At 42.5% G+C, this 7,367-nt stretch overlaps 1 non-coding gene across 1 annotated transcript; it reads right to left on the bottom strand.

Moving 5' to 3' along the window:
- Window positions 1-7,036: 7,036 nt before the first annotated feature.
- Trnae-cuc (transfer RNA glutamic acid (anticodon CUC)) lies at window positions 7,037-7,108 on the bottom strand. The gene has a single exon. It is a non-coding gene; the product is annotated as a tRNA-Glu (tRNA).
- Between the last annotated feature and the right edge of the window lie 259 nt (window positions 7,109-7,367).

Raw genomic sequence — 7,367 nt, 5'->3', positions numbered from 1 at the left:
TTGCCGCGGTGACCGCGTTGCGGAATGTTCGTCCAATTGCTGTCCGCGGTTAGCTCGGCGGTGAGTGGGTGAACCAAATGCAGGCGTGGAAGAAGTAAAACTTTTCCACTGTTTTCCGTAAGCTTACAGTTTTGTGCGAATTATACACCACCACTACTTTTGTGACAGAACGGGAAATGGTATGTGTTCCGTTTTTTTTTTTCCTGGGGACGGGATTGAAAATTAAGCCCCTTTTGAAAGGGCACAGCAGGCAAACGGCACCGCGCCGACGGCCGGGAGATTCGGGATGAAAAACCTCCTTTCGGACGGCAGGGCTTTCGCTGCTTTCACGTGAAAACGCACCGAAACGTAGCGGAACGCGATCACCAGATCTTTCGAGAAGAAATATTCGCACAACGTTACTACCGGGACGTACCGATGGTTTGTCTCAACTGTCACGGCGGTCGTATTTATGTGCCGCACGGAACACACGAAATGGACACGGTTTGTCGGACTGCCACCAAACCGGAGTTTACGCGGCGAAATGATAATGTACGATAGACAAGTACCTATTTTTATGGTGCGGCTTTGCGCCGCAGGGATTTCGCGGCCATCGCGACGTTGACGAATCCGTAGGATGGCGGGTGAAGGTGTGGCGGGCCAGGGGATGGGATGGATGGGAAGTTAACTTAAAGGGGGTAATATTTATTGTTTGTGAGTGTGTGTATGATGAGCAGACGTAAAGTAAGATATAAACAGAGCAAAAGATATATATACAGGGCCAGAGCGTCATTGTCGTTGTTGTTGATCATAATGATGGTTAATGCGTTAGGATGTATTGAGTTAAGAAATTAGTCATTGGTGAAGGTCGCTGTATACGCTTGCTTACTTTTTATAGATGACCTCTTTCTGTTTGTAGATTACACTTCTGTTGTGATCCTACAGTTCTTGATTTGTTGCGTTCGTAGAAATAGTTTTATACAAATATATAGAACAAACAGTTCGATAGAAGCGCCGCACGTGGTTTGATTTTTTTGGACTCTTAAGAACAAGACTGTTGTATTATCGATTCGTGAGAATGGCTTGGTCGTACGTCGACCGTTAATCTTTCTTATTAACAATTTTGATAATCTGTTAATACTTTTTATCTTTGTACCTAATATATTGTACTTTATTTTAAATTTTTAATTTTAAGTATTTCAAGTCTCTGCAAATTAAAACTTCATGTATCATGTTGGTATTGTAAGATTATGCATTTCCTAACAATGTTTTAATTGTATTTCGGCGGACAACAAACTCTTGAACCGCTTCACTCATTGACACATTCGAAAAAAATCCTACACTACCACTTCAACTGGCCGAAGGGGAAAACATGCGGTTTATCTACGTCACACATAATTTATAGCGCGTGCAGTGGACACGTCTCTGTTGACCAGCTTGCCCCTTCCTTCCGCTCATATATGCTACAGCCACTCCAACTAGTGGGCAAACAAACAAACCATAAACAACGCGGAACGGTAAGCAACAAACGTCAAACCGAGCAGGTGGCAATGTCTGGTACGACATGCACGATGGCGAGGGAACATAAGCAGGCGTATCCCCCATTGAATGTCCGTAGGCGTTTGTGGAGAGTGTCACCCGAGTGACGGTAGAAAACAACCGTCCAGAACAGGGGCGTCGGTCAAGATCATTCTCGCGGCCGATGGGATTGCGTGCGGGTAGCTTAACGGCTCTTAAGACGGAGATGGAGATGCGCGAGATAAAACTGTGCAGTGAACCGGGAACCGGAGCACCATGGCTAGAGATCTCTCAGCAAACGGGTGAGTGGTCATAAAAGAGAGCACGATAATGAGCGAATGAAGGGCAAATAAAGGCTACTAAGGATGGTATAATTAGCGTGTGAAGAGCATCAACACTTACGTGCGTTCGTTGTGCTTTTGTTTGGAGCAATGTTTGCAAGCGTTTGGTAAACAGAATGGGCAAACGCGTTTGTTTCTCATAATAAACATGGCGGTTGGTAACGTCGGGCAAGCACCATTAGAAAGCAATTATGTTGGCATAGCAATATTTTGTTCAACCCTAGACCAGTGTCACTTTCCCCCGAGCATAACAATAAAGTCTTTGAAACAATGCAATGAGCAATGGAGACCTTGAATTGTGGCGATGCTCTCGCACTATGTTTGCTTTGTATGAACTTGGTGAGAATTTCTAGTGAATAACAGCAGCTTTTTACGTTGGGATATTTACTAATGTTGTGTTTAATGACTTTTTTGGAGAAGAGTTTTTTTTTATAAATATTTCGCGATGAGTCATTCTACTCAAAAGAGTAATGAATTCTCGCGACAGAGGAGCTCAAGCGTTTCAGGGGCCCTCAACGGAATGGTTGTTTGGAAAACCGATAACCTCAACACTTCCCTCTCCTTCCCGTTCTATGTAGAGCTCATAACAGACTACATCCTTGCATGCCATTAATCAGATAACATAGAGGATTTACTGATTATTTATTGAGGACAATTGTTCAAGTGGATGAAGTTTGTTATGGTTCATATCTACTGTAGGGTGTGTTATATTTAATAGTAAGTATAGTTTATTTATATTACCCGTGCTACATGAGTTTTGCTGGAAGTTTCCGGTAAAATAACGTTTATACGATAGCTATGAACGATTTCTTCTTTAAGAGAGATTACACATCAATCAAGAAAAGCGCTGCAATTAACAAAACCCGCCACGGCAGATCAAGGCGCGCACTGATCACGCACGAGCCAAATAATTTCTGACTTGCCTGACTGCTACAATGTGCCGCCATGCACTGCTCGGAATATGCCACCACCGTAACGGCCGTTCATTATGAATGCGGAAAATCGTCCTTTGCCAGCTGACAGTGTACCATCTAATGAGGTTAAAACGGTGGCGGCCCGGCATGGGGTGGGCCGTTAAATAAAAGCTTCTTGCGAGAAATCTCGTTCGCGCTTTGATAGACGTGATAAACGTTGCAGTGGATGTCATTGCGCACGGCCGCGTCACTAATGTCTTCCCTGCCGGCTCGGTTGTTATGCCTGTGGCTCGTCGTTCTGCGTGAGTCGGTGGTACGATCAGGTCGAACGGTAAAATTTAAACCGTTTGGTTGTTTTTCTTTTTTTTTTGTTTTGCTTCCTCTTGGTTGCACACCACTTCGGGGCTTGGTATCGCCGACGCGTTCGTTCCTTCGGACGGACGCAGCCAAACCAGTACCGTGCGCTACCGGGCGCCTCCATTAGCATTTGTGTCAAAAAGTGAGCCACGTTTTCACGCAGCAGCTGGAGTGTTTCGAAGCGCTTTGCTCGATGATGCAATAGTTTTGCATACATGAATGGCGAATTAAGTCCCAGCAATCTTGCGATCGTGCAAAAACCCTCGGAAACCCGTACATCATTCGGTCTTCCGATGCGGGCCGGTGCGCACGTTTTGACAGTAAAACATATTTTTCAAATAAATTTTTCATTTCACCACAATGTGGCTGGGTGAGTTGTTTTTTTTTTCCTTCATCCATATTGCTGTTGGGATGGTTGTGATCGACTTTGTGAAATGTGATACACATTGCTTTCGTATTCTCGAACCCGCGGTCGTGGGATCGTGCTCGTTCTTCCTGACGCTTGGGAATATTCTCGCGTGAACGGATGTTTATCACGTGACTCGGAGCATAGAGCTGGTTGTTTCCTGGTGGCGTACGGACCTCGGACACGTCCAGTTCGCACGTTGTAAAAGCGTGGGCAGAAGAATTACAGCGCTCCTGAGGATTAATATCGTGTTTAATTTTGTCAACCATCATAAAGCTCCACGGCCACGGCTGGTCCGCCGGAACGTGGGTATTTCGTGAGTGTCATCTGGCGAAGCGTCGATCCGAGCTGGGCCGAGTAGCGTACCGGGGGCGTTATGGTTTGAAAAGCTGTCAGCATGCATTCGTGGGAACTGACTCGCAGGAAAGTTAATTCAGTTATGCAGGTGACTGTTTCCGTTTGACATACTCTGTGTTGTGAGCGGTGGAGAGGAATTAAAAGAGAACGCTGTGTAGCATTGTTGTTCCGTTCGCGTTACATTATAAGATGATGGCACATTTTGGACCCGGCAAAGGAAGCCATCGCCAGCAATGATTGTTGAGCTGGGACGAACGACGGCAAATAGAGTAAAGCCAAAACCATAAATCAATCAGGTGACTTTCGTTCACCGGAAATGGCAGTTGCTGTCGTGCCGGGGACAGTTCGTCCAGCACGATGTGTGCTGACAAATTCGTCGCAAGCTTAGTGTGGTTGAATGGTTTTCTCTTCTTTTCTGGTCGTGGATTGTGATGTTTGTGAAGCTGAAGTCCCCTTCCCGACTGGTACCCGGGCAAATCACTTATGTTTAATGGAGACATCTGTATGTATGGAATAATTGAATATTTACCGGAAAGATGTCTTTTGTTTTGATGAAGATAAATCATGAGGTAAGCAATGTTGTTTCGCATGTCTTGAGGGATTTTCATCAACTAATTTGTCAGTCTCTGCTTTGCTTTGGTACAAGCGAATTTGCTTTTTGATTGATATCTTACCAATGGAAAATATATGCAATGGAACAAACATTGTAGTACTTCATAATATTTGTGTATAGCCATAAAACCGTTTGATGATTAATCAATGGTTATGTCAATTAAATCAAAGTTTAATTAAGTTATTAAGTTATTAGTTCCTGCTGGACATTTATGAAAATCGAATAAATTATTTCCTTACGGCATATTATTTTTATTAGCAAATAGTGTTGCAGAAACATTTTCATTTAGTTTTCAAATAAGCTTATTACAATTAAACTTACAGTTTCTTTGAGCATATCAAGGTTTAATCAAAAGCGATGACAATAACTAATAGCACCCTTACTCTTGTTACAGTTTTGTCGACATTCCTAGTGTTGTGATTAAGAAACTTCCATCAACCACTAAGAAAATCATTTAAGCTACAGCATCAAGCTAAAGCGTCCAGCTCGTAACTGTGATATCACTAAAAGCGCACACGGCTAATATGCATCGTCCGGTGCAAAGTCGAAAGGAAGAATGCTAATGCTGCCGATTGAAAGTTTTGCGAATTGATTAGGCCAGACTTATTGGAATTTTGGCTCGAGCCTCCCGCGATTGCTTCAGCCGAAAACTTTGGCTTTAGCAAATGTTTCAAAGCGGCATCATTTCCTTCACTTGATCACATCGGGTTCCACCCACCCAGGGGTGGGACCGTGAAAGTGTGAAGTTGAAATCGATTTTGAGACATCCAATCGATAAACTTTCTTTCCCAATGAGCGTGAAACGTAGCCTGGCCTGGTCCGCATGAACCGGGGGTGGGCGACTGTGAAAAAAGATCGCTTTTAAACGCTTCCAAATAAGGCAGCAGCTCAGCTGGAAAGTGAACGGCACAACGGAGCTGGCATTGCGATATCCCCTACCGTCATTACCATTAGGCGGGTGTTTTAGGCGCAAAGTTTATCAATTTACCTTCTTCTGGTTACTTGCTCGTTTCCGTTCTTTATTAGCTTTATCTGTTCTGCAAGGGTATTACGAGCGAGGTATCGATTTTGTTGCTGTTCGTATTGGTAAAAAAAAGTGCGTTACCGTATCATTTACCACACTTTCGCTCCCGCAAAAGGTTGGGCAAAAGATTATGCGCTAAATTCTGACTTATCGCACCGACGGGGGCGAGAAAAATGGCCATGTTTCATCCAAAAGGGATGCTGGATGGGAAAGGATGGGCGAATCGAAGCTCGAAGGAATCATTGCTCGTTGTAACGATAGGCTTTGCGTTTTACCTTGTGGGATACGTCATCCGATGAGGTTTCATCCCTGCGCCACAAATGGTTTACGTCGCACTTATCCGTTGGTTGCCTTATGTTTTGGATTTTTCCCAATGAAAAGGATATGTTTACGGGCTTTATGCTCTCAACGCCAGGGCGCACAAGCTGGGAAGAGCTATTCCATTTGACTGTCTTGCTTTCCTTTCGTACGACTCCGTCCACTGCAGTGTGGCGTAGGTCAAACCATCATGTCCATTGCAGGTAAAAATGCTCGATACGCCTCAATCCGGCTCAATGCTGGATGTAAAATTTATGAATGAAAATAAAAACGCACCAAAACGGGCCAAGGTGTAAGAGATGGTCCAGCATGCCCGGAGAAACCTAATGCAATACTGGGCAATACCGGGGAGGTTGGGATTGTGCCAGGGGTGAATGTGCACGAGGATCGAATAATTCTCACCGATGAAATTGAATTTATAACACCATATTTTTCCATTTACGGCAATATTGGTACCAATATGCGCTTTATCGGAATGATCTATTCCCATTTGTGGAACTTCCTTGACCTGGAATCCTGGAACAACTCACACTCAGGTGCTCAGGTACTCGGTTTGTGGGATGAAAACACGTAAATGGAAGGTTTTGTGTACATTTTAAATTTATTTACCCTTACATTACAACAATCAAAAGATGCGAAATAAATTTGTAGTCGTTTCGAGAAGCATAAATACTATTAAATGTGAACTTACTACTTCTTTGCATTAATCGAACAAACGTTTTATTTGTTATTTTGTTTTATTTGTTATCACCTGCAGTACCTCAGTATACATTAGCTTAAATGTGGCTCTCATTAAACATCAACTCATCAAAGCGGTAATAATTTGTAAAACCAAGAGTTGGAGTGACGATAAAATGAAGAAAATCATTACAATTTTGAAGCCTTTCGGCTTTCGGATATGTGCGATGGACATAAGTGAATTATATTATGTTTAGTGTGTATTTGTTTTAGCAAAAGATGCGTAACTTTCACCTAATCATTAATTAATTATTGAAAAATTCATGATACATAAATAATTTGTTACGGTATCAACTATAATTAGTTAGTATTCTTAAGAAACATAGGTTTTCCGACTGTTCTAAGTCAATCACTTCTTATATTAAATATTGTTATGTAGCAATTAGTGTATTGATTAGCATTTTTTTCCAATTTGCAATGTTCTTTTTTAAATTTTGTTTATTCTCTGTTAGAAAATAAAAAAAAAACATTTTCCCATACCGGGAATCGAACCCGGGCCTTCCGGGTGAGAGCCGGATATCCTAACCACTAGACAATATGGGACTTGTAAACATCGGTCATTATTTTTAGTGCGGCACACTAGTGGTAGAAAATAAACACTTTTTCAAAGCAAACATGCTGTTCGATGCCACCGTTTATTTAAATCTCGTTAGAAAAAAAAGTCACCGATGTTTGCGCAATGCTCAAAATCTCGAAGTGCTTATATTGTGAAGGGAAGTCATACATATGTGTAGCTATTTTTCTAAATCATTTCAAAGCCAAAATATTTTTGTCAATTTATGTTTTACTTGAGCGAGTTTAG

The sequence above is a fragment of the Anopheles marshallii genome, chromosome 3, assembly GCF_943734725.1.
Source record: "Anopheles marshallii chromosome 3, idAnoMarsDA_429_01, whole genome shotgun sequence".
Classification (NCBI taxonomy): Eukaryota; Metazoa; Arthropoda; class Insecta; order Diptera; family Culicidae; genus Anopheles; species Anopheles marshallii.
The sequence above is the reverse complement of the archived record's forward strand: the minus strand, read 5'-3'. Positions and strand labels throughout refer to the sequence as shown.